The following is a 22,394-nucleotide window of genomic DNA, read 5'->3' as shown; positions in this document are numbered from 1 at the left end:
GTAGGCATTCACTCCAAAACCTATTTCAGACTGACTGCTACCTTTCTTGTCTCCACCCACTGCGTTTGCTAAAGCCAACAATTACCTCTGGGTAGTCAAATGAGGTCACATTGTAAAGAGCGAAATTTGTCTTTTTAATAAAGTGTAATGAGATATGGATTGAATGTTTGTGTCCCCGTCCCATCCCCAAATTCATATGTTGAACTCCGATCCTCAGTGTGATGGTACTAGGAGGTGGGCCTTTGGGGGTTATTAGGTCACGAGGGTGGGGGCCCTCCTGAATGGGATTGGTGCCCTTATAAAAGGGACTCCAGAGAGCTCTCTAGTTCCTTCTGACACATGGGAACATAGTGAAAAGACAGTTCTCCATGAACCAGGAAGAGGGTTCTCACCAGACACTGAATCTGCCAGCACCTTGTTCTCAAGACTCCTAAACTCCAGAACTATGAGAAGAAGTGTTTGTTCTGAAGCCACCTAATCTGTGATATTTTCATTATGGCAACCCATACTGGCTAAGACAAATGAACACACAGAGAAGTACAAAATGCCTCTGTGTACAGCTTGATGAAGTTTTTGAAAGTGATCACATCCATTTAATCATCCCTGAGGCTGAGAAGTAGGATATTTTTAACACTTGAGAATCCTCCTTATGTCCCTCCCTAAGGCCACTGCTGTTCTGATCTTTCAAAAGATTAATATTGCCTATTTTGGATCTTTATATGAGAATATATGAACCTCCAGTGAGAATATATAGGATGTGTTTTTGTGTGTATGTTTGGTTACTTAGTCTCAACATTATGTTTGTGAGATTCAAATATTTGTGAAATTGAGGTATGAATATTTATTCTATTCTTTTTTTTTTTTTTTTAAAGATTTTTATTTATGTGACAGAGAGAGACACAGCGAGAGAGGGAACACAAGCAGGGGGAGTGGGAGAGGGAGAAGCAGGCTTCCCGCTGAGCTGGGAGCTCGATGCGGGGCTCGATCCCAGGACCCTGGGATCATGACCTGAGCCGAAGGCAGCCGCTTAACGACTGAGCCACCCAGGCGCCCCTATTTATTCTATTCTTGATAAATTGGGTTGTTTTCCGTTTTGGGCTATTGTCAATGCTGTTGGTCTAAATGTCCTTGTATAGGTTTTTATTGTACATATGTTTGTGTGTGTGTGTGTGTGTGTGTGTGTGTTTTTAAGATTTTATTTATTTGTTAGAGAGAGAGAGAGACAGAGAGAGCACAAGCAGGGGGAGGGGCAGGCAGAGGGAGAAGCAGGCTCCCCACTGAGCAGGGAGCCCGATGTGGGACTCGATCCCAGGACCCTGGGATCATGACCTGAGCTGAAGGCAGACCCTTAGCTGACTGAGTCACCAGGTGTCCCTCTGTGTATGTGTTTCTGTTAGTTATATCCTGAGGGGTAGAATTGATGGGCTGTGGGTGGACCTTACTACAGGCCAGTAGGGCCTCTAATAAAACGTTGAATAAATAGAGTGGCAGCAGAAATTCTTGTCACATTCTTGATCTCAAGAGAGATAATTTCAAGATATCCCCATTAAGAATGATATTTGCTCCATAAGTTCTATAGATGTACTTTCTCAGATTAACAATTTGCCTCCTATTCATAGTTTGTGAATAATTTCTTAGTATAGAATATTAAACTCTTGTTTTCTCTGTATTCACTGAAGTGATCATATGGACCTTACACTCATGATATAGCCTTCTCATCTCCCCTTCTCTCTGAACACTTTTCTTCCATCACTACCTGGGCCCCATCCATGACTTGGCAGGTTGCAGGAGTGATGGCCATTGGGAGCAAGTTGAGGTAGAAGGTGTGACTTGGAAGTTCCTCCTATAATTATCCAGTGGAGGAGGGGAAAGAGGAAAACAGGATTCAGGAAGTAAAGCGAAGAATAGACAGAAAAGGCTAATAGTTGAGTCCAGAGAAAAGATAATACAGGTGATGAGGAGATACAGTGAACCACGGTAGGAGTGAGGAAAAGACATTTGAGATTGAATCTGCCAGCGCTGGACAGCTCTGCAGATTACCTTTGTACATGGGCCCTATCTTGTCTCAGGAGTGGATTATTTAGAGAGCCCCGATGAGCCTCACAGTCCCATCCCCAGTGTCTGCCTTTGTCAGGTTATAATCTGGTATCTCACATTATCTTCCCTGCTCCCGAGGCCTTAGTGACTGACTACTTACCCTTCTTTCCCAGTTGGTTGATAGTGACTTATTATTAAATAAAATACGGTCTCTACTCTTAAAGAGCTAAAATTCTGATGGGTAGGGGCTCAGTCGGTTAAGCGTCTGCCTTCGGCTCAGGTCATGATCCCGGGGTCCTGGGATCGAGCCCCACATCGAGCCCCACATCGAGCCCCACATCGAGCCCCACACGTGGCAGGGCAGTTGAGATATTTTGGAAAAGGGGGCTTTCCTGTGGTTTTCCCACACGGACACACACCCTTACCACAGCACAGAAACACCAGCAACCTTGTCTTTCACACAAGACATACACAATTAGTCTAATCAAGAATGTGTTCATACGAAGCCCAGGTATTGACATTGTCCTTGGTAAGCATTCTGTAATTTATATGAAGCAGACCTTGGGTTTTTGTTTTCAGAACACTTCATCTGCTAAGTGTCCACAAAATACTGCTGAGGCCACAATGTGTCAGCAAGGACGTCGAGGAGGAAGTCAGAGGGTCAAATCTTCAGGGACATGGCTTGTTCGGCTCCCATGGTATTCTTAAATTGTCAGTGGTCATTCTGCTTGGCAGCTAGGAGAGCCATTCAGGTTCAGCATCCGAAGTGTGCAGGCCGGGGAGAAGGCAACAAATGACTGGAGAACAACTGACTAATACATTCCAGGAGTACCAATTCAGGTTATTAGAGTTCTGGAAGCTTCTATGTGCATCCATTCCCATAGGCAGCTCTTATCCAGATTTTTTTTTTTTTTTAAAGGGCCTCTCTGGTGTTTCTCAAATGTCATGTTGCCCACGAGTCACCTGGTGCTTGTTCAAGTGAGCATCCCTGGGCCCCACTCACAGGAACTTACACATGACTCTCTGGGGTTGGGCCCAGATACCTGCATTCTTGCAGGCACGCCAGGTATTCCAGAATCAGATGGTCTGTGCACCACACCATCAGAAAAGCTGCCTTAAAGCCTTCCCAGCGATCAAACCCCTGTGTGAGGGGCCACACTCCTAGCTGTTTCTGAAAGAAGGGGTCTAGAAGTAGTATTTCTTTCTCCTCCTACATTCAATCTGCCACCTCCTTCTGCTGCTCTGTTCTCACATTTTCTTTATGTGTGTACCCTCTTCTCAAGCTCCTCACCCCACATCCTTCCAAGTTCGTGGCTTTTGTGAGAACCACGACTCCAGTTAAGTCAGCCCTCCCCTCCGCCCTCCTCCCAGGCGTACATCCAGGGGTACAGCTGAATAACTGGCGCAACCATCTTCCTTGGATCTCAGTTACTGCATAACTCAATCTCTAGTGTTGCCAATGTGGTGACCAAAGGCTGAGTTTAAAAAGGGTTTTTTTTTTTTTAATTTTTAAGTTTAAAAATTTTTCTTGTCAATATTTAAAAATGGGGGAAATTTCCCACAAACCTCCAGATTTCTGGCTATTCTTTTTTTTAAAATTTTATTTTATTATGTTATGTTAGTCACCATACATCACTGGTTTTTGATGTGGTGATCCACGATCCGTTGTTTTCGTATAACACCCAGTGCTCCATGCAGTACGTGCCCTCCTTAATACCCATCACCGAGCTAACCAATCCCCCCTCCCCCCTCCCCTCTAAAACCCTTTTTGTTTCTCAGAGTCCATAGTCTCTCACGGTTCATCTCTCCCTCCAATTCCCCCCCCCTCATTTTTCCCTTCCTTCTCCTAATGTCCTCCATGCTATTCCTTATGTTCCACAAATAAGTGAAACCATATGATAATTGTCTTTCTCTGCTTGACTTATTTCACTTAGCATAATCTCCTCCAGTCCCATCCATGTTGATGTAAAAGTTGGGTATTCATCCTTTCTGATGGCTGAGTAATATTCCATTGTATATATGGACCACATCTTCTTTATCCATTCATCTGTTGAAGGGCATCTCGGCTCTTTCCACAGTTTGGCTATTGCGGACATTGCCGCTATGAACATTGGGATGCATATGGCCCTTCTTTTTATACATTTGTGTCTTTGGGATAAATACCCAGTAGTGCAACTGCTGGGTCATAGGGTAGCTCTATTTTTAATTTTCTGAGGCACCTCCACACTGTTTTCCAAAGTGGCTGTACCACCTTGCATTCCCACCAACAGTGTAAGAGGGTTCTCCTTTGTCCACAACCTCTCCAACATTTGTTGTTTCTTGCCCTGTCAATTTTGCCATTCTAACTGGTGTAAGGTGGTATCTCAATGTGGTTTTGATTTGGATTTCCCTGATGGCTAATGATGATGAACATTTTTTCATGTGTCTGTTAGCCATTTGTATGTCTTCTTTGGAGAAGTGTCTGTTCATGTCTTCTGCCCATTTTTTGACTTGATTATTTGTTTTTTGGGTATTGCTATTCTTAAACTATCAGAAGATCTGGCCAGTCTCGCTGTTCTCCCCTAAGGGGAACGGTCACCAGGGGTTGAGGGGAGGCTGCCCTCTTGAGACACACAGCAAAGGTGCATGTATTTTAAAGATAAGGAAGTTCAAGTGTCAGGACCCTGCTGCACCAAGGCCCTCTCCTTAATATTGTATTTGTCATTTTGTATTTTTTTCTTAAAGAGGGCTCCATAATTGTTGACGTTTTAGATTCTATGCACCCTGGATCGGCCCCTGCCACTCTGCTCCTTGTACTTCCCACACTGAGGCCGGGGATCAATTGCCATTTATCATCAGACTTGCCAGTAGCCTTTCCTACAATAGAGAAAGATTTTTCTGAACTCATGGGTCTATAAAAACAAAAGACAAACTGAGAGGGCCTCGCACTTCAGGAAGAGAGGAAAAGAGCATATCTTCTCATGGATGTGACCTGGCCTGATTTCATGGACCCTGGTTGCATGTAGATCTTGTTCTGCAAATCATGATGTCTTCAATTCCCTTTAGTTGGAACAACATCTTTGTACATAGTCCTCGAGCTGGCTTTCTTCCCCATTTCTGCAAAAACACATTTAAATCCCACCCATTTAATCTTCATTTAGAGGGCGGATGCTAAGAATCCCCAGGTTGGAGAAAGAAAAATAAAAGTGATATCTGCCTGTAGAAAGAGAATATACATCTTCCTCTTTTTGAATGGAATGTCCTGGGGGAAAGGACTGAACCATCTCCGTGTTTTCTACTGCAAGTGTTTGCGTGCACGGCTAAATGCTTTCTGAGAACTCCATAAATATTCACTGATACTGATGATAAAACACGAATGAATAGATTAAAGCATATGTTCTCCAACTACCTCCTAAGATATGATTTTTCTGTGTTGGTCCCTGCTGTGGAACAGATATTTTTATCCCACAGCATTAGAGGTCTGGGAAAATTCAAACATTTTTGTTGTCACAACCTGCCGTAATGTTGGGAAGCCAGTCACTGCACTGCTCCCTTCTGAAGAGACTACGTACTTTGGTTCTATATTTCTTGGGTTGTTCCTAATATTGTTTTAAAGCCTTATTTTTGACTCTTGAGATTGGTACGGATTTGGTGATATTTCCTATGAATGTATTTATTAGGCAGCGAGTACCTTGTCTCTGCTTCTCTGCAGGAATGGAGGCGAATCGCATGCGTTATAGATCATCAGACAGGGAGTCTTCCCAAGCGATTCCTTGGAAGCTTATTTTTAACACTCCCTGTTTGCACACTGGCTGTTAGTTGTCTCCTCTTTCTAGAGAACATCTTATTAAAAGGAAACACCTGTTTGAAGATGCAGAAATAAGACTAAATCCAAACAAAAGGGCATTTTGTTGCATGTGGTTATTTGCCAGATCTATTCTCTAATTTTTCCTGGCTGAGGATGAGGTAGAGGATGTTATTTCTTACTCTGAGTCTGATCCATTAACTTTTTTAAATTAATTAACTAATTAATTAATTTTTTATTAAAGATTTTATTTATCTGACAGAGAGAGACACAGCAAGAGAGGAAACACAAGCAGGGGGAGTGGGAGAGGGAGAAGCAGGCTTCCCGCGGAGCAGGGAGCCCGATGTGGGACTCGATCTCAGGACCCTGGGATCATGACCTGAGCCGAAGGCAGACGCTTAATGGCTGAGCCACCCAGGCGCCCCAGGGGTTGATTATTTTAATGATAGTATTAATGGTAGTAGTTTAATCATTCAATCCCAGCCTAGTTACACTGTGCCTACATAAATGTCAATCTAATGTCTTTTTTTAAAAAATTCTAAATCTTTAATATTGTCTCTAGCCACCATAGACACACTTCTTGATTCCTCTCCAGCAATGAAGAAACTGATTTCTCCGTTAAGAAAACTGCTTCATGAATAAAATTATTCAATAGATAAATTCTTTTTCAGTCCTATAATCAATGACATTTTGTATTTTTTTGAACTTTGCTTTGAATCTACTGCCCCTTGCATTATGCAGGAGAAAGGCAGTTCTTTCTTTGTGAAGTGAACATTTTGGTGGCCACCAGTAAATCTTAGAACCTTATTTGTATGCAGTCGCTGATTACTTAAAAACAACCTGGGACGTTTGATTCCAGTGATGGTGCACAAAAAATTGGGTCAAACTTTTGCTAAGGCCAACTCAACTAGTAGTACTAGAACAAAAATTTTTTTAATTCACGTATAATTAATATGCAGTGCTATATTAGTTTCAGGTGTCCAATATAATGATTCAACAATTCTATACATTACGCAGTGCTCATCATGATAAGTTGAACAAGATATTTTTATAAATCCTCCTCAAGGCATTGGAGACTCAAGACAATGAAAAATTGCCAGACTATAATCCTGGAAAATGATAGAAATCTAGAGAGGCGAACATAGTTTTGGGAGCTGCTTTTCCTCGGGGAGCTTTGCAAATTTTAGAAAAGGCGGCCAACAGGCTGAGAGTTAAGCAATACTTTTTAAAGCTTCCAGAGTTGAGGAAGACAAAATTTGAAGCCTAAACCCTACCAGAGTGATGGTGGTGGGTAAACCCAGGTTTTAGGTTGACATCTAGAAGGTCACCACCTAGAAATAAGGGCAAACAGGGATCAGCCTGGTACCCTCAGGAAATGCAGTCAGTTTGGAATCATCTCTAGTCCTAAAATTGTGCCAAGATGATTCTAGAATGCTGTGCCTTCAAATGTCTGAAAGAATCAAACAAAAATCCTGAAAAGGATATTACAAGAGAGGCAAATGATAGGCCAATTACTCTTAGGAACAGAGATGCAAAACTCCAAAATAAAATATTAGTGAATCTAATCCATCCATATGCAAAAAGTATATACACAATATGACCAAGTTGTTTGTTTCCCAGGAATGAAAGTTTATTTAGATATTTGAAAATCAGTCGCCACAGAATAAAAGAAAAAAATGATTGTTTCAATAGATGCAGTCAAAATATTTTGATAGAATTCAATCATGTTCATAATAAACTCTTAGCAAACTGGCAAAAGATGGGAATTTTAAAAATAGAATAAGAGGTACCTACAAAGTAAGAACTAGAAAATACAGGACTTCATGAGGAAATATTAAAAATTTTCCCCTGAGATCAGGGGGAAAAGAAAGGATGCCTTCACTTACCACTGCTATTCACCATTTCACTGAAGGCCCTTGTCAGGGTAGTTAAGTGAAGAAAAAGAAATAAAACATTGGAAAGGGAGATGTAACTGCCAGTTACACACCACATGTGTGCATTCATGAAGAAAATCCAAAAGAATCTTTAGGTAAACTATTATAATTAATAAATAAATTTATCAAGGTCATTGAATAAAAGCTCAGTACACAAAAAGTCGATTATATTTTTATATACTAGCTCAAACAACTAAAGAATGAAATTTGAGTACCTGGCTAGTGAAAGATAAACAAGAATGAAGCACAGAAAGACAAAAGGTGAAAAATATGAAGGAAAAGGTAAAATACATAGAGAATATAGTGAAAAGGTCTAAGAGAGGAGTAACTGTAGTTCCAGAAAGAATGTCATAGAAGGAATAATTGAAGATATAATGACTAAGAAATTTATCACCGGTGAAAACATCAAGGCACAGATAAAGAAGTCCTACAAACTATAAATAAAATAAATAAAAGGAACTCCATACCTATGCACATCGCAGTTAAACTGCTGAAAACAAATGACAAAGAGAAAAATCTTAGAAGCAGCCAGGGGTGGGGAGGATGAAGACATATTGCCTTCTATTACACAAATCTGACTGTGGGCTGACTTTATTTAAGAAATAAAGGGAGCCAGAGGAAAATGAAAAACTATAATAAAGTAGCGAAAGAAAATAACTGCCAACTTAAAATTCTATTTTCATCCTTAGAGAATGCAAGCGAAATGAACATTTTCAGATGAACAAAACATAGAGGATTTATCACCAGTATACCTAATCATAAGAAAATTCTAGAGGATATTTTTTAGGCAGCATAAAAATGTTCCCAGGTGGAAGGCAGGAGAAGCAGGAAGAAAGGAAGAGCAATAGAAAGGAACTTTATGAATAAATCTGAATGAATATTGGCTGTATAAAACAATAATAAAAATGTCTTCTAGGCCTAAGTCTGGAGACTGGTAAATGGCGTTGAAGTATTCTAGTTGTTGCTTTGTCCAAGAGAAGGGCAGGACAAGTACTGCATGCTAGTAAGTCAAGAATGCATGTTTTAAATTCACAGGTAACCATTAAAAAGAATACTAAAAAGACTTATATAACCTTGAAACTGATAGTAGGAAAAAATCTAATAACAAACACCAAATCAATCCAAGCAAGTTAAGAAAATCAGAAAAGAGGAAGACAAAGCAGATGGAACAAATAGAGGACATAGAGTAAAATTATAGTTTTAAACCAAATACATCAGAAATTATATTACATGTAAGTAGACTAAGTGATCAAATTAAGATAAAAGAAATTTCAGACTAGATTGAAAATATATAAGGTTTATAAAGATACACCTAAAATGTGAGACTATGAAAAGGTTGAAGTACAAAGACTAACCAAAAGAAAGCTAATGTGGGATAGTCATCTTTTTTCTATATTAATATCAGATAAAGCATTTTTCACTTAAAAAAGCATTTGAAATAAAGGGCATAGTTAATAGAATAAAGGATTTTACTCACCAGAAGTGTACAATAAAGCTAAATTATATACCACTAATAATATAGCCTTAAATAAAGAGGAAGTTCAAGAAGAAATATTCATATTCATAGTAGGAAATTTTAACACAACATTTTCAGTTGTTGGTAAGATAGACAAAAATCAATTAGAAGATTTAACAACCTAGTTAGCAAACAGCCAGTAGACATACATGGAGTATTGGACTCTGCAACAGCAGAATATACATGATCTTCAAAAACACACAGCACATTTACAAAAATTGACTATATTCTGAAACCTGACACAAATCTCAACAATTTCAAAAGATTCTGATGAAACAGAGTATGTTTTGTGTCCACCATGGAATTAAGGTAGAAGTCAATTATAAAGAGATATTTATAAAATGGTGCAATATACTTCTAAATCACCCATGGATCAAGGTGGAAATTATAATAGGAATTAGAAAATAGTTTGGACGGAATAATTAAATTATTACACATTGAAATCTGTGGGATACAGTTAAAACCACGCTTAAAGGGAAATTTGTAACTCTGTAAATGAGGATAGCTGGATATCAGTGAGCTAACCATTTATGACACGAAATTAGAAAGGAATTACCACCTTAAAGTAGAAGGAAGGAAAGAATAAGATCAAAAATTAATGTAATAGAGCAAATCAATAAACCAAAAATTGTTTCTTTGGAGAAACTCTGAAAAACTCCTGCTCAGACAGATCAAGAGGAAAAAAAAAGGGGAGAGAGAAAAGATGAACAAGACCAATGTCAGGAATGAAGAAAGCAACATCATTATAGAACTTATCGACATTAAATATATGGAATATAAGGACCAACATGATGTCAGTATATTTAAAAATGTAGATAAAATTGGGGCACTGGGTGGTTCAATTAGTTAAGCATCTGACTCTTCGGCTCAGGTCGTGATCTCAGGGTCGTGAGATCGAGCCCCATTTTGGGCTCCATACTGGGTGCGGAGTGTGCTTGTCCCTCTCCCTGCCCCCCGCTTGCGTTCTCTCTCTCTCTCACGCTAAAAAAATTAATAAATAAAATCTTTAAAAAAAGTAGTTGAAATTTACAAATTCCACGGAAAACAATAAATCTGGTATAAAAGAAATAGTTCTGTAAATATTGGAAATATCAACTCTATCATTTAAAACCTCCCACAAGGTAAACTTTGGTCTTGTGACCCTAGTAGTGCATTCTACCAATCATTTAAGAAAGAAATGCCACTAATATTATATAAATTCTTTCAGAGATTAGGACAAAAGGGAACATACTGAACATGATTTATGATATTAGCATAACCCTGATACCCAAACCTGACAAGGACACTATGAAAAAGGACAGTTTCAGGCCAGTCTCATTTCTGAACAAAGACAAATAGACTAATGGAATAGAGAAAAATTACCTGTGACATATATAACAAAGGGATTGATTCTAGAATATATTGAGATTGTCTACAAATCAATAAAAAAAAAAGACAATCCATTATGGGCAATAGATTTAAACGGCATTTCATGAAAGAGAATATTTCAGTGGCCAATAAAAATATAAAAAGATGCTCACAACTTCATTAATAATACAGGGAATGTAAATTAAAATCATGAGATACCACTGAGTATCGACCAAAACAGCTAGTTAAAAGGACTGACAATACTAGGTCCAGTGAGGATATGGAGCAAAGGAAGCTGTCAAATGCTGCTGGTGAACACATAAATTGGAACAACCATTTGGCAAAAAAGGATTTGGCATTGTTTGATAAAACTGAGCATACCCTATGTGTATGAGCAATTCTACTGTGACTGAGCAATTCTCTTCCTGGGTGAATACTCAACAGGTATGTTTGCATATGAATGCTAAGAGTGCCACAGACAAGAATGTTCTCGGTGGCATTATGCATAACAGCTCCAAACCGAAAGCAGCCCAAATGTTCAGAAAAGAAAAATAAATTACAACTGGAGAATCCTCTATAACCGGGGCCAAGGAATGTGGGTTGGAAAAAGAAGACATCTGAAAGTGGTCCACGCTTTGGTGTAGACAAACTTGGGTGGGGAGGAATGGAATCAATACGAAGAGGATGGCTTAGTCCACATCAGCAACTGTCTGTTCTTCACAAAAGCCTATCTTTAAGGAAGGTCAAGTGAAAATCCCCTGAAGGACATATGAGCCTCCCCAACTTGACCTTCCTCAAATTCTAATCTTCATCATGCAAAGCACGAGAAAGCTTCATTCTTGTACTTTATTGGTTTAGCCCCTGAAAAGATTTCCTTTTCCAGGTTGCGGCGTTGTGTCCTGGACATTGTTCTGAAGTCAAGCCTGTGTCCTGGGGCAGAAGCAAAGCTGGTGGAAGAAGAGCCCTTAAGAGACACACAGAGCTGGACACACATTGTTGATGTAGGTTTGAATTCTTCCACTTCTTTCCAAATTGCAACCCTGGGCAAAATTACTTGATCTGTCCAAATTGCCATGTCCTCATCCATAAAATGGGGATAAGAATCCCTACAGCATGCAGGTGTATGACGATTAAATGAGGTAATGTCTATAAAATGTCATACACAGAAAGATGCTCAAATGGTAACTATTAATATTTTATGTTGATTGATTCTTACTAGCTTCTACTTTAGAATGTGTGTTTTGACCTTGACTCATACCTTGCCCTGCCTTCCCTTGACTACACTAAGAACGCTGAGAGTGAGTTAACTGGCTCAAACCAGACTTTGCTGGGTCTGAGAACTTGGACTCATCCCCCACTGAGCTGATAAGGGAAGGCATTTGCGTATCACCTGAATGCAGGCTGATTTCAATGGACAGAAGCTGGAAGGGGAAGAGAGACAAGAGGAGGGCAGGATGGATATCCAGGCAAAAAGAATGATACGAACCTCCTGACTCTCTTTTGGAAACTGGACTTCCAAATTACAAACATGTGAGGGCTTATAGCCTTCCTGGAGCTTGCTAGCCAGAGGGGATTTTCCTTGTTGGCTTTTTCCCATCCTCTTTAAGGGGAGTTCTGTCTGTGCTAGCTCAGGTCCTAGGTCTCTATGCTGTAGCATCAGGCAGGGGGAATCCACAAATTGGATTCTGGGAAAGACAAAAGAATAGGGGCAGATGGAAAAGAACCATGTGAAAGGACACAGCAGGCTGGGTGTTGAGAGTTTTATTTGGAGTTGAGAGTTGGAGAAGGAATGGGGTTTTGAGGAAGCTATCGAGGACCATTTCAGAGAACACTGTGAGTGGGAGAGCTACTCCTAGCCACAAAATGGCAAATCCAGGATTTGGAACCAGTCGTGCATCCTTCACCATGGTCTGTTTTAGAGCTTTTTTGTTACCCCCAAATGAAACCCTTCTCTTTAGCCATCAGCCCCAATCCCTCTAGCGGCCTCCCACCTCCAGCCCAAGGTAACCACTAATCCACTCTCTTGTCTCCAAAGAGTTGCCTTTATCTTTTTGATAATGGCCAGACTAGTAGGTGTGAAGTGTTATCTTATTATAGTATTGATTTGCATTTCCCCAATGGCCAATTGCCTGAATTTCTATTTAAGTAAGATGCTTTTTGGATACAAAGTTAAAGGTACAGTTTTTAAGTTGATAATGTAGTGTCAAACTGGATTCTGGGAAAGACAAAAGAATAATGTCTTCATCAAAGTAAATATTATATTTAAAATCTTGGCCAATATAGTGAAATTGGAATTATTTTAATACCATTTCTTGTGAAACTGGGTTTTTTTTCATACACATAAGAATTATTTATATAACTTCAGTAAGCTCATATTCTTTGTACATTTTCCTGTTGGGTCTTGGGTTTGTTTTGGAAATTTTTCTTAAAATAGCTAACATTCATCTTGAATAACAGTTTATGCTAGATAAGGAATTTTTAAGTAACTTGTCACTATAAAATACGGTGAGAGAAATTAATCTGTTAGCGTTCTTGCAATGACCAACCAGAATGATCATTTTCAAAGTATTAAAAGAGGTTTAGAAAGTTTTAAAAGTTCATCTTTGGTTGTTTACATAATACAAAATATTAAACAAATGGAAGCTAAATGAGAGAGAACGATTTGATTACAGGAGACATATGAATACCTCTCCCTGAATCTAACTGAAAATTTGATGATTGTTTATGTTCAGTGAAATGGAGGAAATTAGAAGTGGTATTTATTTTGGGGTGATCCTTTCATTTAGCTTCTTTGGCACTTTAATTGAAGTCACGGAAATATCTGGAGCTTTTAAAATATTGTCCAGTGTTGATCTCTCAAGGTTTACTTGTACTTAAAAGAATTTCAAGATAAAATCTAGGTCCGAATGCTCCATCATTTTTTGGCTAGCACAATTATTATTATTTTTTTAGATTTATTTGAGAGAGAGGAGAGAATGCGAGGGGGGAGAGGTGGAGGGAGAGGGAGACAAGCAGATTCCGAGCTGAGCAGGGAGCCCAACATGCGGCGCGATCCCAGGACCCTGAAACCATGACCTGAGCCTAAACCAAGAGTCGGATGCTCAACAGACTGAGCCACCCAGGCGCCCCTTGGCTAGCACAATTCTTCTTCTTTTTTTAATTATGTTCAATTAGCCAACATATAATACATCATTAGTTTTTGATGTAGTGTTCAACGATTCATTAGTTGCATGTAACATCCAGTGCTCATCACAACACGTGCCCTCCTTGATACCCATCACCCCATTCCATTCCCCCACCTTCTTAAACAGACATCGCTGAAGTACAAGGTGCACCTCTGGCTAACAGAGCTTCCGTAAGGCCGGTGTGAGAGGTAAGCTCGTAGATACTGAATCACAAACTCCATCTCCCTTCCTGTTTGTTTAATGCCTAAAGGTCTGAGTTGCCCGTAAGTAGATTACAAACATCTTCAGTTTTTGTGTGTGTGTGTGTGTGTGTGTGTGTGTGTTGGGGGCATGGGGAAGATCTGTGAGTCCAAAAAGGCTTATTCAAAACTCCAGCGTGGTTCTGAATTTATAGTCTTCTGAATTTAGATTCCCTTCTTCTAGGTCTGATGAGTCTCCCCTGCTACCTGGCTTGGTTGTTTTACACGCTACAGCCAGAGGGAGCACAGAGTAATGTGGGATGGATGATGGATATTATGTCCTTCTCTTTAAACTATGTCTTTAAATAGGTAGATATTGATCTAAGAGAAAGGAGGAAACGATTGTGTTTAAGTGGACCAGATATGGAATGGGAAAGAAGGGTCCCAGAAAATACCTTGTTGATGTTTATAAACATTGCTGCTTTGGGGACACGCACTGTGAGGGGAGTAAGGGAGCCCTCTTTGTGAGTTTCTAGGCCAGTGGCATCAGATGAGCAAATCTGCCAAGTACCCTGTATTCCTGGTGTAGGGGAAGGGAAGGATGCTGAGGACTGAGGAGTGTTCTCGACATGATTCCTGAGTCGGGCCCCCCCCAAACTGTGGAAATCCTAATCCCCAGTACCTCAGAATGTGACTTTACTTAGAAATAGGTTCGTTGCAGATGCAATGAGCTCAATTAAGATGAGACCATACTGGGATAGAGTGGGAGCTTAACTCATAATGACTGGTGTCCTTATCAGAGCAAAATTTAAACACAGACTCACACAGTCTGGAAAACACTGTGGGAAGACAGAGTTGGAGACTGGAGTGAAGCATCCAGAAACCAAGGATTGCTGGCTGTCATCAGAAGCCAATGGAGGGCACAGAACAGATTCTCCCTCACAGCCCTCAGAAGGAACGAACCCTGCTGACTCCTTGAGTCGGGCTGTCTAGCCTCTAGAACTGGGAGAGAGGGGATTTCTGTTGTTTCAAGCCACCCACTTTGGGATAATTTGTTACAGCAGCCCTAGCAAACTGATAAAGGCCTCAAATCTCTACCCAGACTGCTTAATAATTTTGCCTCAATTGTTTTTCTTGTAGAATAGAAGTAAAAATAACCTGCCCATTGTGAGGATGCAATGGGCTTCTAAAGGGGGAAACTTCTGGGTGGCTGTGTGCGCCTCCTGGCCTGAGGGGAATTCCCGAGACTCCCACCCCTCTCAGCACTCCCACTGCAGCTGGTGGGAGACCAGCACTCAGCCTGGAGCATCGCAAGGACCCGGAGGGCCGGTTAAATCAGATCGCAGGGCCCCATCCCAGAGTTGTTCAACCAGCGGGTCAGAGGGAGGGCGTCAATAATTTGCTAACCCAACAAATTTTCAGATGCCGCTTCTGTTGCTAGTCTGGAGGCTACAGTTTGAGCTCTATGGGATTGGACACTTGGGGAAGATCTGGGGGGGCGGGAAGTAATAAGGGCAGCCTCAGAAGAAGCCTTGAAAGGGTGGGGGCTTTGTGTCATGTGCAGATAAACCATAGGTTGTGCTATCATAAATGCCCTTCCCTCATGCGGGAACACCTGAGACTCTTGCAATGTCTTACTGGTTTCAGGTTCTTTTCTCAACTTCATTCTGAATTTGAAAGTTCTTTTCTTGTATGCCTGGGCTCGGGCTTGAATGTATACCTGTTGTTGGATCCTGAGACTCCCTGAGTGATGAGATTTGAGACTGATTGAAAGTTAATTTCAGGATCCTTGTCTCACCCCAGCCTCACCCCCATGAAGCCTTTTCACCAGGACTCCTCCCTTCCTTGGGTTCCTAACACATGTCAACCTAAAAAAAGAGGTAAACTGAGGCAAGCTCAAAATTCTCAAGAAGATGAATTATTCGGGAATAGCAGAGGAATTTCAATTCCTAACACATAGATTGTAGCCAACTACAGGCAAGTCCACTGAGGGTTTGGGATAGGCTGTATTTATGGGCAGAGAATGTAAAGAGGGGTGAGTTCAGTTAGTCTGTTAAAATAAAAAACAAATGCAGACTGGCTTTGAAAAATTCTCTGACCAGACAAAACCAGTCCAGTCATACAAAGAAAGTTCAATTCAGCCAATTTTGTGAGACCAGCCCGACCTGGGTGATTTCTTGTTCATGCCTCTGGAAACCATAAACAAAACTTCCCAAGGTTATTACGAGGCAACCCCCCGACCAATTCCCTACCATTTCAGAACATTCCAACATGATCAGTTTTCCGTAAATCAGACATTTATGGGAAATCAGTCTCTCAGTCCTTGAATTTTCTTTCCCTAAAGGCACATAGGTGAGATTTTCCATTTTATATCCTCTGGTTCCATTTTAGATTGAAATTCTTTCACACACATTTTCCTTATTATTGTGTACTTACTCATACATTCACCAGTCTTCATGGGCTGGCTACTAAGCAGCGTTCTTGCTGATTTGTGCGGTCCCGTATCACGTTCAGCTGGGCGTACGAAACTAGGCCATCACTGTTCCTCAGAAACACCTTAAATGTCTTTTTTTTTTTTTTTTACTTGACAGAGAGAGCAAGAGAGCACAAGCAGGGAGAACAGTAGAGTGAGAGGGAGAAGCAGGCTCCCCGCCAAGCAGGGAGCCCGATGTGGGGCTCGATCCCAGGACCCTGAGATGATGACCTGAGCTGAAGGCAGACGCTTAACCATCTGAGCCACCCAGGCGCCCCCCACCTTAAATGTCTTTTAAGTCTTACTAAATTTCCCAAAACTTCTCTACCCACTCTTCATTCATTCATTTGTTCCTTCATTCACTCATGAAAGGTCCTGTGGAGCACCTCCTGTATGCTGGGCCCTCAGTAACACGCTGGGCACGCAGTGGTGCACAAATCCCCACCGGGCACGCCCTTATGGGGTTTGCAGAGTAATGTGGGAAGGGAGGAGACAGACACAAAGATCACATAAATATGTTCAAAATCACTGCCACGTTAAGTGCATCCGAGGAGCATGGTACTTAGTTCTAAAGGGCAGTCATGGTGAGATTTGGGCCTGCTGGGAGGCCAGGGAAGCCTTTTGAATTGATATCTGAATGATGTGCAGGGAGTTAGGCGGGTATAAAGCTAAAGACAAGTATTTCTGGGCCAGAGAACAGTGCATGCAAAGAGCTAGTCAGAGGCAGGAACATACAGGGGACTGACTTTGAGCGCAGAGAATGAGGGTATCAGGGGACTGCAAGGGGTGCTGGGGGCCTCCAGGCTGGACAAGTGGCGAAGTAGCCAGAGAGGGTGAGGCCCTCAATGCTGTGTGCTCACGGTCTGAGGATATGGGCCATGAGGCATCTCCCTTGCTTCCACCAACTGCTCTCCCCCCTGTTTTATCCCTCCACACCTTCCCACCACTACTCTGTCCAGGGGAGGAGACATTCCTCCTATTTTACCAGGTGACCTCTCCATTTGGCCTTTCTTCCCCTCCCTCCCGCATCCTTCATTTACGGGGCTCAGTGAGTCTTTAAATCTCCGGGATGACTCACTTGCCATTTAAGTGGCTCCTTCCCTTTTTCTTGAACATGTCTGGATCTCCCTGGCTTAAAAAAAAAGCTAATTTTGCTGTCCTCTGACCTAATGACAGATTCTCTCCTCATCTCACGACTTCTCATGGTGGGTGTGGGGGGGGGACAGGGGAAATGCAATGGGGACATCTGTCTTTGTTCCTCCCATGTCCTCTCTGCAGGTAGCTCTGCCTTGACAGAGCAGAGTTTCCTTACTATTACGTGTGTTCCACGGTCTTATGCTTGCAGACTGTGATGGGATGTCCTCCCCTCTGTAGTTCACCTTCAGAGTTAAGGGCATCTTAAAAGTTGCCGTCAAAAGGTTCCCCCTCATTCAACTCAACTCTATTTACAGGAAAAGAAAAGCATTTCAAGATCTTTGTTCTAAGGAATTCCCTATTTGGCAAACTTCCTGTGACTGGATCTTGAGAGAAATCGGTATTCTTGAGACAGTGGTGTTTTACTGTTAACTTAAATGTTTGAAATGCTATTTTAAAATAGTGCTTTATATCTGACCTGTTACTGAAGTCAAGTTATATGTGCAGGCCAGAGATAATATAAGTTGTGCACATTTAATAAAACCACCAATAAGTTTTTAAAAGGCCAAAAAAAAAAAAAAAAGGCTCCAAGGGTAAATGATTTATTTAAAAATGTAAGTTATCTATTCTTTTACCCCTTTTAAAGTATATTTTTGTCTTATTAAAAATATATATTATGATATAATAAATAATAACCAATATAAAATATATTAAAAATATAAAGTAGAATACATTACTTTTTTTTGTACATGAAGCTGATGCTGACAGAATTTTGGAAGACTGTACTCTGCGTTCTTCATACTGTTGACAGGTGTTTGCTGAACAAAATTATCTTTCCTTTTTCACCTGGACTTGTCTGTCATCCAGAGAATGCATTCTTGAGATGACAGAGTAGGAGGCATACTGTGACTAAGGGGCAGCTTTTCTCTGCGTGGCTAACCAGCTACTAAAATAGAACCTAGACATGGGGCGCCTGGGTGGCCCAGTTGGTTAAGGGTCTGCCTTCGGCTTGGGTCGTGATCCCAGGATCCTGGGATCTAGTCCCGCATCCCTGCTCAGCGGGGAGCCTGCTTCTCCCTCTCCTTCTGCTGCTCTCCTTGCTTGTGCTCTCTCGCTCTCTCTGTCAAATAAATAAATGAAATCTTTAAAAATAAAATAAAATAAAATAAAATAGAACCTAGCCTCTTTGACACAAGTCTTTAATAGGCTGAGTACCCAGATCCAATGTTCAGGGTTAACAGCATGCCTTCGGAATCTCTAATGATAATATCCATCCAGGAAGAGAAAAAAATAAGCCAATGGTAAGGATGCCCTCACAATTTACACTTAATTAAGGTCGTTCTCATTCAGGAGTGGGCACTGCTGTCTTAGAGTCTAGTTGCTTGGCATTTATTTACCAGCATTTAGCTGCCAATTCCCAAGGGCCCTGGGAGGTTCAGGCCCTGGCTGCCTGACACATCCTGTCAAGTAAACCGAAGGTTTGATTTGTAAATCAGAATGTCAATGTCTTACAGGGAGAACTGACACTTGCTACTCAATCTGCCCACTTTCGTAGGAGAAGGAAGGCCAATGCAGAGCTTAGCAGGAACCGCAGTTGCTTAATTGCTGTATTTGAGTTGCTTAATTGCTGTATTTGAGTTGCTAGATCTGAACAAGAAATGGAACTGGGATTAGAATATTATTATAGGGCTTGGGTGGGGGTAGAGGGGATAGATCACTTAGGGTTTGTTGACTGCAAGTCACAGGAAGCAGCAGTGGCTGAAGGAACAAAGGGACGTTTATGGGAAGGCCATCAGGGACTCTCAGGATTGACAGGAACCTGGAGATGCAGGCTGGGAAACAGCCGGGGAGTAGCAGTGATAACCACTGGACAGGGTGCGCAGATGGAGAGAAGTTCAGCCAGTGCCAGGCTTTCTGGCCCTCCGCTGGATCTAGTTTTTAAAATTTCATCAGGCTTTCAAAATTTCGATTGGCCCATATCTAGTGGGTGGCTATACTATCTGCTAGAGTTGTAAAAACAAAGATAAGACCCTGCGTTCAACGACTTAAGAATCTTATATTTCAATTCATGTTAGACCAAGTTCACGCAGAGGCATACAATCATTCAGGATTCCACAAAGGAAGAGAGGCCATGGGGTCCGAAGGTTGGGGAAACACTTCAGAGGAGTGGCACTGGAGCTGGGCACTGGGGCTGGCAGGATTTTTCTAGGGAAGTTGGAAGCATTTCCAGCTGGGATGTAAGTAACAAAAGGGGCGCAGGTGTAAGAGCCTAAGGTGAACCACCCACCTGCTTAAATCCCCTCCTCCTTTTCCTGAGGTTGGGTTAACAGGGTTTAGTCAAATGAAGTTTTTGCAGGAAGAGGCCCCTGTGCTTTGAAGAGGACTAAGGAAATGGGGTGGGGGGTGCAGAGGGGGAAAGACCTATGCATTCCACCTTCAAGGGACAAAAAAAAGTGTGCTTCTCTCTGTCCATTTGTTGTAGGGTGGGTGTAGGTGACAAACGGGGAAGCCAGGCCATGGAAGGTGTCCTCCCTTGATTTCCCAGCTGCAGGAAAGGGCTTGTTAGTCCCATCCAGACCGAGTGGGGGCCCAATGCTACTGGCAGCATCCAAAGGCCCCAAATCTTATGTTAAAATGCTATTCACCCCAGGACAGCTGTCTGGGTCCTGCACAATCCATGTTTTAATACCAGGCTCTTGAACATCAGACCCAATGTGGCAAGGATACATCATCAACGACAGTGATACATTGTTCCATTTTTCATCCCCATCGGTATTTATTAACACTGACTGGAGGCTCTGCCCTGACTTGAGGCTGGAGGCTAGAGTTGAAAAAGTGAATGATGGACGAGGAAGTCACTTCTTCTCATTAATGGCTTCTGTTTTCTCATCTGTAAAATAAAACGGGCAGGATTTAACGCCTTTGTTTTGCTATGTTTCTTGCACTCGGTGAGCTTACACATAAAATCAGGAGCAGTTTGCCCTTGTGTGGGTGGGACGAGACATGTCAGGGGCTGAGGGGAAAAAGATGAGAGCTTTGGCTTATCCTTTGCCACCTTGGAACGAGGGGCCCGCTGAAAGGCGCCAGGGATGCAGCAGCTCTGTGCAAACTAGAGGTCTGGTATTTGCCAAAAGCTTTGGCATAATGCAAGGAGAAGTAGTGCATAAGTGATGTGATGGAATTATTGCTGACCATGAATTTCCTGTCCAATTAGTGAGGTGCTGTGGGGGTTTCATTTAATTGGACCTTTCCCGAGCCATCTAGGTTTATTTACCATTTTACGTTGATTTGATCTCAGGGGAGGAGAGGGCGGCATGCTGAATTATAACAACCTTTTATGAAACAAAGTTCTTCCTCGTTGACCTTTGATTCCCCTTTCCCTGCGTTGTGCTTCTGCATTTCTCCAGGAAGCCTGTGTCACAGCTTCTTTGCAACCAAAGAGGGCACTCATGTTGGACATTTTCCAATGTCTGGCACATTCGTCCCTCTGCATTCAAGTTACAGCAAATGTCTGGAAGGGTCTTCTGAATCACGTGCCTGGAAGCTCCTTGGGGTTCAAAGTACAGTCCATACATATCTTGGCATCTCACCTTACCCTCCCCCAATGCCTCCTACCCTGTTGCCTGCTAGTAGGAGGAGTTCAAATTTCTCTCGAAAGTAACATCTCAAAAGTCTTTATAGGTATACACTGTGGCTTCAATAGAAATCGTGGATTTACACAAGATCCAGGGGATGCCTGGCAGAATTAGCCACAGTTTCAAAAGGATTTAAAGTCCTTTCTGCCAAGGTAGTTCCTTTGATATATAGCAGGATAAGCGAACCAGGGAAAGAGAGAGACTTGTTTCATTTAATTTGTGTTTCAGGTAAGTATCCGGAGTCCTGAGGAGATTCTTCAGGTCCTCATTTCACACCTGTCACAGTTAAAGACCCGAGCTCATAAACCCCAGGCCCCTTTGCTTTGGAGAGTGGTTGCTCTCTCTCTTAGCAGCTTCACCAAGGCCCATTCTTCTACGAAAACGTTCCATTGTTCAGATCAGGGAGCAGGTAGGAAAAATGAGCTGTAAAAATACTTTTTTCTATTATACAAGTAATGAGAAATCATTTTAAAACTTGGGAGAAGAGAGACAAAAGTTCATTCCTAGTATCTCTATTCTAGCCCCCTGGTTTTCAGTGTGGTCACCAGAGCGGAGGGGAACTTGTTAGAAATGCACGTTCTTGGGCCCCACCCAGAACTAGTGAATGGGAAACTAGGACTGTGGGAATTTATGCTTTAACAAGTCCTCCACGGGATTCCGATCCCAGCTAAAGTTTGAGAACTGCTCTACCAGCACAACCATTATTAGCATTTTATGCATTCTTTTCGTGAGCGCGTGCGTGCGTGTGTGTGCGCGTGCGCATGTGTGTGCAGCCTTCACTAAACAGAGTACAAAAGCAGTCATTGTAACATTAACCCCCAAATTTCTCTTATCTAGAACCCCACCCCCAAATGCAGAAAGTACAAACAATTGTAGAATTTCCTAAAGTCAAGAATCTGGGAATCCCCATGGTGGGCCTTATAGATGTGAGTAAATGTGCTACCTCATGGGGCCTCAGTAGAGTCACCTTCAAGGTTGTCCTGAACTCTGATGGATCAATAGTCCCACCTATTTCTTGGCAGGACTTTTGTCTTTCCCTGTCTGATGTCTGTCTGGCATTCTGTTCAAATCTCCTAGGGATCCCCAGAGCCTACTCTTCACCCTCTCTAGCTGGTAAGAAATATGCAGGTTTAGAGGCCAGGGTATGTATGGTCCCCATGTGGAGCCACC

This window comes from Phoca vitulina, unplaced genomic scaffold (genome assembly GCF_004348235.1).
Source record: "Phoca vitulina isolate PV1807 unplaced genomic scaffold, GSC_HSeal_1.0 scaffold67, whole genome shotgun sequence".
Taxonomy (NCBI): domain Eukaryota; kingdom Metazoa; phylum Chordata; class Mammalia; order Carnivora; family Phocidae; genus Phoca; species Phoca vitulina.
Note: the sequence above shows the minus strand (reverse complement) of the source record.